Raw genomic sequence first — 10,423 nt, 5'->3', positions numbered from 1 at the left:
CCCACCAAAATTTCTCCTCAGCTTGATGAATCTGGGATCAGCAACTTTTGCTCCTGTCCTTTCCCCGAGTCGTCATACTGACAACCAACAGAGTTTGGGGATGTTGGGTGGGGATGACAAGCCTGGGCCTGGAAAGATGACCTTTCACTCCATTCTTGCCCAGAATTAAATTCCCAAGCCTTTAGGCATTGGCCCAAATCTCATGCCTGCCCTTCAACCTCATTTATTAAAGCAAATTCTTTCCCAAACCCTCCACATGCGACACACTCAATTTTCTGCTTTTGCTCCACAAAATAGTTTGAATTTCTGAGTCTTCACCCTCTCCAGGCTAGTGTCTTGTTCCTGGAATACCATTTCAGTTCTGCTCACCTGGATTCTATCCAACCTCAATATCCACGTCCTCAGACCCAAAACCCACTCGTGTCTTTCCTTCTTCCAAACTCTCATCATACTTTCATGACATTTCATTTAGCAATTAACTAGAGACGAGAGACAACTTTTTAACTGTCTACTTGAATGGCTATTTGTACGTGCTTTGGCTATTTGTATGTGCTTTGGCTTTTTACATTTTAAAGTGTTTATTCCTAATCTGCTCTCTGGATCTTAAACTTGTTGAAGGAGACAACTGTGACTTCTTTCTGCCTTTTGCCCTTCCCACCATTCTCACACCCCTAGCAAATTATTCTACCCATAGCTGTAGATATTTATTCACTTGATTTAATTTGATGTTAATACTAGCTTATTTCTTCTTCTACCTAATTTCTTGCTACCTTCAATTTCTAATATATCAGTACTCACAAAGTTGTCAACAAAATGATTAAAGTCGGAATGTTCTAGAGAAGAGAAAACTTACACCACATATTTTCAAAACTTTAGAAATTTTTCAAAAGGGAAAGAGATTGGACTGTCTCTAGAACACCAAGGCTTGATGAACATCTAGTAGTGACGTTCCAGAGTGGAGTTATGCATGGAGGGGCTGTTTGGATTGGACCACCTCCAAGGTCCCTTCCAAATTTGTGATCCTATGGAAATCCAACAAAAAAAGGTATTTCATTTAGAGATACAATTTCAGTCTTGGAAGTAGGGGCGTGTGTGTCTGTGTGTGCGCGCATGCGCATACACAGATGCACACATGTATATGGGGTGGGGTAATATAACTTCTGCCCTCTTCAGTTTTTTCCTCTTTCTGTGGAAAACAATCACATGACTCCAAATGCTAAAAATTCCAAGTGTCATAACTGTATGTTTCCCATGAAGATCCCGATTGAGAAGAGAATAAGAGGCAGCAGAGATCCAGTGAGAGCACTGAAACAACCACACTTCTGAGAAATGTGTTACTTTCACTCCTGCACGGATCTGACTCAGAATGACGATTCTCAGGTTCTCCTAATTTCGGTTGAAATGCTGTGGAAGGACACAATGAAATGGGTTTCCTGTGAGGGACAGTTCATCTGTGCAGAGGTAAGGGCTTGAAGGATGTATGAAGGGCAAAGGAGAAAAAAAAATGAACATGGGGGGGTACCTGGGAAGGAAAAGTGGAACCTGCCTGCTCTTCCTCTGTCTGCCCTCCAGGCTCCAGAGCAGAAGGCAGGAGCTCCTAAGTTAGCAGGGCTCATTCCACTGCTCTCTCTAATGCTTTTGGCCCTGAGAGGGACTGGGGACAGGGTAGTGTCAAAGGAAGGTGGATGAGAAAGGACACCAAGGAAAAAATAAAGACTGAAAAGGTTCTTGGCTATGCAGAGCCCAGCCCTTGTTTAAGCTGGAGAGAAGGCTTCGTGTAGATTGCACATTTATGTCGATTATGCAGATTTTGTGTTAAACAACTCACTAGCAACTCTGTTATCCTGTGACATCTCTGATACCTTACAGGTCATCCCTAGACCTGGAAACCCATTAGTTTAGCCATTAAGTCAGGCAAGACATCTCCTTATCTTTGATATCTGCACCTATCGTAGATTTCAGGAGCCACACAGGTCTTCAGAAACAATCTGGTGCAACCCACTCAGCTGACAATGGGGATTGAATGGCTTTCCTACAGATAGCCAGTGGTGGAGAAGCTTGGCATGGACCCAGGCCTCTTGACTCCCTCTAGACTCTGTCTACAAATAAAGGGATCCCTCTCTCCAGCTCTTTCAGGGCCATTTTTCCCTGGTCTAACACTATCAGCTCTTTAACAATGTGCTGACAAAGGAGGGAAATTATTATAATAGGAATAGCCCTGAGCTCTGCCTCCTGTCAGATCAGTAGGGCATTAGATTCTCATAGGAGAGGGAATCCTATTTTGAACTGCATGTGTGAGGGATCTAGGTTGTGCGCTCCTTATGATAATCGAATGCCTGATGACCTGAGGTGGAATGGTTTCACCCCAAAAGCATCTGCTCTCCAGCCCCACATTCACCCTTCGACTGGGAAAAACTGTCTTCCATGAAACCAGTCCCTGGCACCAAAAAAGTTGAGGGGTTGTCAGAGGACCAAACTTATAAAGCAAGCAGCACCTTCTAAGTGATACCTAGGATTGGGGTTAAGATAACCTGGGCAATTCTGTTCTCTAAAAATGAGAAATGAAATTAGTCTTTGGACTTTTTATTCTAAACCCTTTTTAGCCTTTATACATTATCTTTTATACATTTATCTTTGTATGAGGATTTTTTTTTTTTTTTTTGAGATGGAGTTTCACTCTTCTTGCCCAGGCTGGAGTGCAATTGCACAATCTCAGTTCACTGCAACCTCTGCCTCCCTGGTTCAAGCGATGCTCCTGACTCAGCCCCCCAAAGTAGCTGGGATTACAGGCATGTCACCACTCCCAGCTAATTTGTTTTGTATTTAGTAGAGATGGGGTTTCACCATGTTGGTCTGGCTGGTCTCAAACACCTGACCTTGGGTGATCCACCCACCTCGGCCTCCCAAAACGCTGGGATTATAGGCATGAGCCACCGCACCCAGCCTGTATTAGGAAGATTAATGGAAACAAGATCAGACCAGGTCATTTCAATAATAGTGGGTTTTTTTTTTTGTTTTTTTTTCTTTTTGAGACAAAATCTCGCTCTGTTGCCCAGGCTGGAGTGCAGTGGCACGATCTCAGCTCACTGCAACCTCTGCCTCCTGAGTTCAGGCAATCTTCCAGCCTCAGCCTCCCAAGAAGCTGGGACTATAGGCACGTGCCACCACACTGGCTAATTTTTTGTATTTTTAGTAGAGACAGGGTTCACCATGTTGCCCAGGCTGGTCACAAACTCCTGAGCTGAGGCAATCCACCCATCCCAGCCTTTCAAAGTGCTGGGATTACATGCATGAGCCACCGCGCCCAGCCAATGATAGTTCTTAAGATGCAATATTCCACCAACTTTTCACCTCAGGTTCTCAAAGCTTATACAGTGGTAAAAGTTGCCTTTTCTGCACTTTCTCTGTTAATAATAGGAAGACTTCATAAACCACTTCCATAACTCTGAACTGCAGATATTACTGAAAGTATTACGTCATGAGAAGTCTATGTGCAAGATCTTAAAAATAAACTTCAAATCTCAACCAGACTAAATGTGGCAATTTTTAAAAGGTAGGGATGGGATTGAGGATTATACCCAGTGTCAGCAAAGACGCAGGACAATGAAAGCATCCTCATACATACGTGTGGGATATATATAAATCAGCAAGTTAGTGAGGCATACCTAAAACTTTAATAATGTTCCTATTTTTGGTCCAGCAATTATACATCTAGGAAATTGTCCTAAGTAAAATAAGCATGTGCACCAAAATTTGGCAACATGGTTTTTCATCACAGCATAATTTGTAATCTGAAAAACTGATAACAAATATCCAGCTACAGGTATCTGAAAAAACATACCAGATAAGTTTTCTGTGGGTGACTAGATCATAAGTATCTTTTATTTATTTCTTATGGTTATTTATAGTGTTTCACCAATGAAAAGATCCTAGTTTTGTAACAGGAAAAAAAGATATTTGAGTTGTTCTTCGTTTAAGAATGTTAACAGGCTCCAGCAGGGCCGTTTCCTGGTAACTAGAGTGACTACACTAGCACAAGCTTTGTGAGACAATATGAAATAGCAAACTCCAGTCACTGCCGAACAGGCCCCTTCGCTCTCATGGCAAATCCCTGAGATGGCTCAGACGGCATCACCAGCTAGGGATGGTCTTCCACTTCATCATCACCAGCTAGGGATGGTCTTCCACTTCATCATCACCAGCTAGGGATGGTCTTCCACTTCATCATCACCAGCTAGGGATGGTCTTCCACTTCATCATCACCAGCTAGGGATGGTCTTCCACTTCATCATCACCAGCTAGGGATGGTCTTCCACTTCATCATCACCAGCTAGGGATGGTCTTCCACTTCATCATCACCAGCTAGGGATGGTCTTCCACTTCATCATCACCAGCTAGGGATGGTCTTCCACTTCATCATCACCAGCTAGGGATGGTCTTCCACTTCATCATCACCAGCTAGGGATGGTCTTCCACTTCATCATCACCAGCTAGAGATGGTCTTCCACTTCATCTCTGAATGCCGGTACCCACACACCTCGTCACACTAGAATTCTGTCATCCCATCCACGAGATTCACTCATAGATATAGCTCTGACCACCTCCAGCTCCCCAGAGCACTCCCAGCCCTTTGAAGGGAGCACACAGTATGCTGGTTAGAACATAGTAGTTGGCTGGGTGCGGTGGCTCACGCCTGTAATCCCAACACTTTGGGAGGCCAAGGTGGGTGGATCACCTGAGGTTGGGAGTTCAAGACCAGCCTCACCAACATAGAGAAACCCCGTCTCTATTAAAAATACAAAATTAGCCAGGCGTGGTGGCGCATGCCTGTAATCCCAGCTAGTTGGGAGGCTGAGGCAGGAAAATCACTTGAACCCAGGAGGCAGAGGTTGTGGTGAGCAGAGATCGCACCATTGCACTCCAGCCTGGACAGCAAGAGCAAAACTCTGTCTCAAACAAAAAAAAAAAAAAAAAAAAAAAAAAAAAACCATAGTTAAGAATCAAGAGTGCCAGTAGGATCTCCACATTCTAGCTCTGAGACCCTGGGCAAATTATCTCATCTTTCTAGGCCTATTTCCTTCTCTATAAAATAGAGATAATAAAATCCACGTCACGGGGTGGAAGATTTAATTATTATAATTTATATGGTGCCTAGTATATAGCAGCAGGGCCATCGCTTCTCATCTGCCCCAGTCATGGGTACATAAAGTTGTGCCTGGGAGCCAAAGTTTGGTTGGGAGTTTAGAACCTATATACATCATCCCTGGTAAACCAATTTTCTCAGCTTTTTATTCTCCATTAGGGTTAAATGTGACCTGTGAACATTTGCCTTTCTCCTGCAATCAGATTTTCAAACATCTGACTTTAAAATCAGTTTCAAAAACATTTTTTGTCCCTAAATTCCTAAACCAGTTTGTTAATCTCAAGTGCCTAATCTGAAACTTGCTTATACAACTGGATATTCTATGAAGTGTCACTCTTAAAATTGGCTTTAAGATTCACCAAAAATGAGTTATAGTAGTTATATTAGGGTAGTAAGGTAATTTTTGTTCTCTAGCTTCCTGAATATTCCATGTTATATTCGTAGTAATAGTTTCTTTAAATAGGCCAGGTGCAGTGACTCATGCCTGTAATGCCAGCACTTTGGGAGGCTGAGGTTGGAGGATTGTTTGAGGCCAGGAATTCCAGACCAGCCCAGGCAACACAGAGACTCCATCTCTACAAAAAGATTTAAAAACTAGCCAGGCATGGTACTCCCAGCTGTCTGGGAGGCTGAGGTGGAAAGATTGCTTAAGCCCAGGAGTTTGAGGCTGCAGTGAGCCGTGTTTGCACCATTGCACTCCAGCCTGGACAACAGAGCAAGACTGTCTCAAACAGAAAAAAAAACAACCACAAACTTTTGTTTTTGGAGGTTTTTATCAGGTTTTATTGTGGTTCCTATTCAGGACTACATGCACTAAAATTACTAGAAAAGCAGCACACATACGCAAGATTACAGGAGCTGACCTTTCTATTGCAAGGTTAAATAGTGGTACTTCAAGCTAGGAAGGTTTAGCTTGCCACAAAATGTACCTGCTGGGAGAACTATTATCAGAATGGTAAATCTCAGCAGAGGCTAATATCCCCCCACAGGCTGTGGGAAAATACTTAGAACTTAATAGTAAAAATATTCACGAAAAGACTGAAGAGAATGAGCTAGGATTACACGCTGGTTAATAATGGACCAGCCAGAATCCAAGACACATCACTAAGGCCCCAGACTTGAAAAAGAAAGTAAACCAGGTTTACTTTTCAGGAATTTAAAGTGGAGTTAAAATTAATTTTGTTCTAAAGTATTTCTAGGATGGCCAGGTGCGGCGGCTCATGCCTGTAATCCCAGCACTTTGGAGGCCAAGGCGAGCAGATCACCTGAGGTCAGGAGCTCCGGACCAGGCTGGCCAACATGATGAAACCCCCATCTCTACTAAAAATACAAAAAGTAGCCAGACATGGTGGCAAGCGACTGTAATCCCAGTTACTTGGGAGGCTGAGGCAGGATAATCAGTTGAACTCAAGAGCCAAGATCACGCCACTACACTCCAGCCTGGGCGACAAAGGGAGACTGTGTCAAAAAAAAAAAAAAAAAAAGTCTTCTAGAAATTCAATAAAATCTCTTGAAATAATTGGCAACATCCTGGGACACTACCCACAAAATAAGGAAGCATAGAAATCACTGTCCCTAAAAGGCATATTTAACATGGTGACCAACAACCCATTCTGACCTGCCTCTCCAAGCAGTCCAACCCAAGTTTTATCAAGTGGTGCCAGTGCTAACGTCTTGTGGGTGGAACTGGCACTGAATGTAAAGAAAATCATGGCCAGGCATGGTGGCTCATGCCTATAATCCCAACACTTTGGGAGGCTGAGGTGGGAAGCTCACTTGAGCTCAGGAGTTCAAGACCAGCCTGGGCAACACCAACACCATCCTTACAAAAAATGTAAAAATTAGCCGGGCAGAGTGATGTGCACCTGTGGTCCCAGTCACTCAGGAGGCTCAAGAAGGAAGATCACTTGAGCCCAGAAGGTCGAGGCTGCAGTGAGCCATGTTTGCACCACTGCACTCCAGCTTGGGCTACAGAGCAAGACTCTATCTCAATTTCAAAAAGAAGGAAAGAAAAGAAAATGACATGCATTACCAGAAGGGACCTCAGAAATCATGTAGTTCAACCACCTTCTTTTCCAGATGTAGAAACCATGCACTTTCCTCTAAGCGGCCAGCCTAGCTTGGCATGTTAACTCTGGTACCTAGTGTCAGAAAAGGAACTCAGATGCACATGCTTTTGCTTACCAGTGCAGGGCTCATGTCACCCTGCCAAACTTTTGGCTCTCAGGTGAGATTTCCTATGCAACAAGTTTAACACTCCACCCTCCCCACTTCCCTACATGTACACAGCAGACGTGGCGTTACCTGGCTCTTGAGGAGGGGGGAAGGAAAGCATGGCAAGGAAGGGCAAGAGCTTGCACAGAGCTTGTTAGGGCTGAGCACCTGAGGCAGCCAGCACACAGGTGACTCTTGCACTTGCCATGTTCTACTGACCAAACCCTCCAGGCAGAGCTCACTTCACAAGCTCAAAATCATTAGGACAGCTGGTGTAGTCTGAAATCTCCTCAGGAGACATGAGAAAGAGAGGGCTGGCAGATTCACTGGTTTCTGTGAACCTTTCTCCTCTTCATCCCCCTTGATGTTTTCCTACCACCCGGCCCAGTTGTGAGGTAACACTGTCCTCAGGAGAAAGCTGAAAAACGTATTGCCGAGCTAGCGCCGAGAGGGTCCTCTCAAGGGGAAGTGCTTGCCTCAGAGCCACACTGACCGGAATGTGGGAACCATCAGAGAGTGGAAAGGCAGGGAAGGGATGAGAGTTCAGGAATGCAGCCAGGGTGAAATCATTGTAAATGGTTTTGATTAAAGGATCATGTTTCATAAACATTTGTCAAAATGAATCACTTTGTTTTAATGGGCCCTCGAACTTGCAGTAATCAAACCACTGCCATGAAGTAGTAATACGCCAGGCGGGAACCTGCCATCTGCTTTCCCAATTATGTCTCACAAGCATCCCACAAGGCAGGAATCATCCCCATTTTACAGCTGAAATAAAGAGTAGCATAAAACTTACCTGAAGATATTTGGTAAATGGCGGAGAAGAGATTCAATCTCAACAATCTTTACCAAATTGTCCTTTTTGAAAACCACCCTTTCATTTTGCCACTTCATTTATCCAGGGGAGTTAAGGAATAAGGTGCCATTTTTCAAGATACAACAACTTACTTCTCTAAGCTCCCCAAATTATTTTAACTACAGTATTTCAGACCACAAACCTAAATGTAAACAGACTTCTCTTTTGGAATGAGGCACAGAGATAATTCAGTGGTTTTCTCTGGTGAATCTGGGTCACCACTGCAATCTCTGCAGGGTTGCAACAGCGATACCCTCGGGGGTGACTGGCCTTGAGAAATGTCAGCCCACCTGAGCAGCCTCTTTCAGGTCCCCACAGTAGGTCCTGCAGTGGATCACCTGTCAACAAGCAAGAACCTATCCTGGAAAAGCTTACCAGCTCTTTTCTGTTCTTGTAAGCTGGGAACTACACACACAAGTTTCTTAAAACTCAATGTAAAGGTTGAATCATGCTATTTTAATACAATTAATATCTATTGTGGCTGCTATATGGTCTTCTACCTACTATTCTTTTGACTAGCTTGAAGAGTGATGAAATGGTCAGCAAAGTAAACCTGATATTACAGCTATTATCACAATGGTAGGTGCACATATCCCCCCACTCTGTGCCTCAGTTTCCTCAGATGTGAAGGACAGACTAAGAGTCCTACTGACAGAATGTTTGCCTTTCTAGAACAAATCACTTGAGGAGATCCCTAAGAACTCCTAGAACTGTTCTTCATAGCTGTACCCCATCAGTCGCACCTGACATCCTCATGGTCCTCCCTGGATTCCTATATCTCTGTGTGTGCCCTCATTTGGTATATAATCATACTTAATTTTTTTTTTAATAAAGACAGGGTCTTGCCATGTTGCCCAGGTTGACCTTAAACTCCTGGACTCAAGCAATCCGCCTGCCTCAGCCTCCCAAAGTGCTGAGATTACAGCCATGAGCCACTGTGCCCAGCTGTATACTTTATATTTTGAAATTTTCACCAACATATTGACATATCCCCAGCCTAGAGGCCTCAGAGCAGAAAGCGCCACTTTTGCACCCACTGCTGTACCTAGTACAACTTCTGATTCATTGCCAATGCTCAACAAATGGCAAATTCCTCCTTCTGGTACCACTGCACTCTCCTTTGAAACTGTGCTCTCTAGACTACTTCCAACAAGACTTGGATCTCGCATCTGTGAGGGGAAAAAAAAAAAAAAATCACAGATAAAACAGAATTCCCCAACAATTTTGTACTACTCCCTTTAAGAGAAAAATCCCTTTGTCCTAACGAACCAAAGAATATCTCCTGCTTTGTGGTAAAGGATCACCCCTCAGCAAAAACGAAGAAAGTACCTCAGCAATCTTACAGCCAAGAACTAGCACAACTTCAGAGCCACATCTGCCACCAGAAAGCAGCTTCCGATCCATGTGACCAAGGCCCCCCATAAAGTCACATGATTAAGTAACTTGAAAAATTCTTCAGAAGCTATTCAAACCATGTAACGGTAGGACAGAAGTCCCACCCTGGCCCCATCACAAGCTTTTGTGCAAACAGGCTAACCAACCCCAAAAAGTGGACACCCAGGTAGTTTCAAAAGCATCCTGTAGGCTGGGCACAGTGGCTCACGCCTATAATCTCACAGTTTAGGAGGCCGAGATGGGAGAATCACTTGAGTCCAGGAGTTCAAGGCCAGCCTGGGCAACAGAGAGACCTCATCTCTACTAAAAACTAAAAATAAAAACTTAGCTGGGCATGATGGCACGTGTCTGTGGTCTCAGTTACTCGGGAGGCTGAGGCAGGAGGATCACTTGAGCCCAGGAGGTCGAGGCTGTCGTGAGCTGTGATTGTACCATTGCACTCTAGTCTGGGCACAAAGCGAGACCCTGTCTCAAAAAAAGAAAAAGATCCTGTAACAAGATCTCATTATGGGCAAGAACTCCCAGGATTTTGAGGCATCTGACATATCAGGTATTCTATCTTTATGAAGGGTAAGTTTAGATTCAGGCAAAAAGCGCCAGGCAGAGGGGCAATTCTTCTCCTGAACTTTTACTCACTGGCCTCCCGTGGCCATTTAGCTGTTTTACATTGGCGGGGTTTGGTCTATACTATCAATTTTGACTGATAAATGCTGGTGCTGCTGAGGAAGAAAACTGCCTCTAGAGAAGACACCACCCACAGAGAGCTCACAGAAGGCTGCTGCCACCTTGTGGTAGTTTGTTGCAAATGCGGGAGC

The sequence above is a fragment of the Nomascus leucogenys genome, chromosome 22a, assembly GCF_006542625.1.
Source record: "Nomascus leucogenys isolate Asia chromosome 22a, Asia_NLE_v1, whole genome shotgun sequence".
Classification (NCBI taxonomy): Eukaryota; Metazoa; Chordata; class Mammalia; order Primates; family Hylobatidae; genus Nomascus; species Nomascus leucogenys.
Note: the sequence above shows the minus strand (reverse complement) of the source record.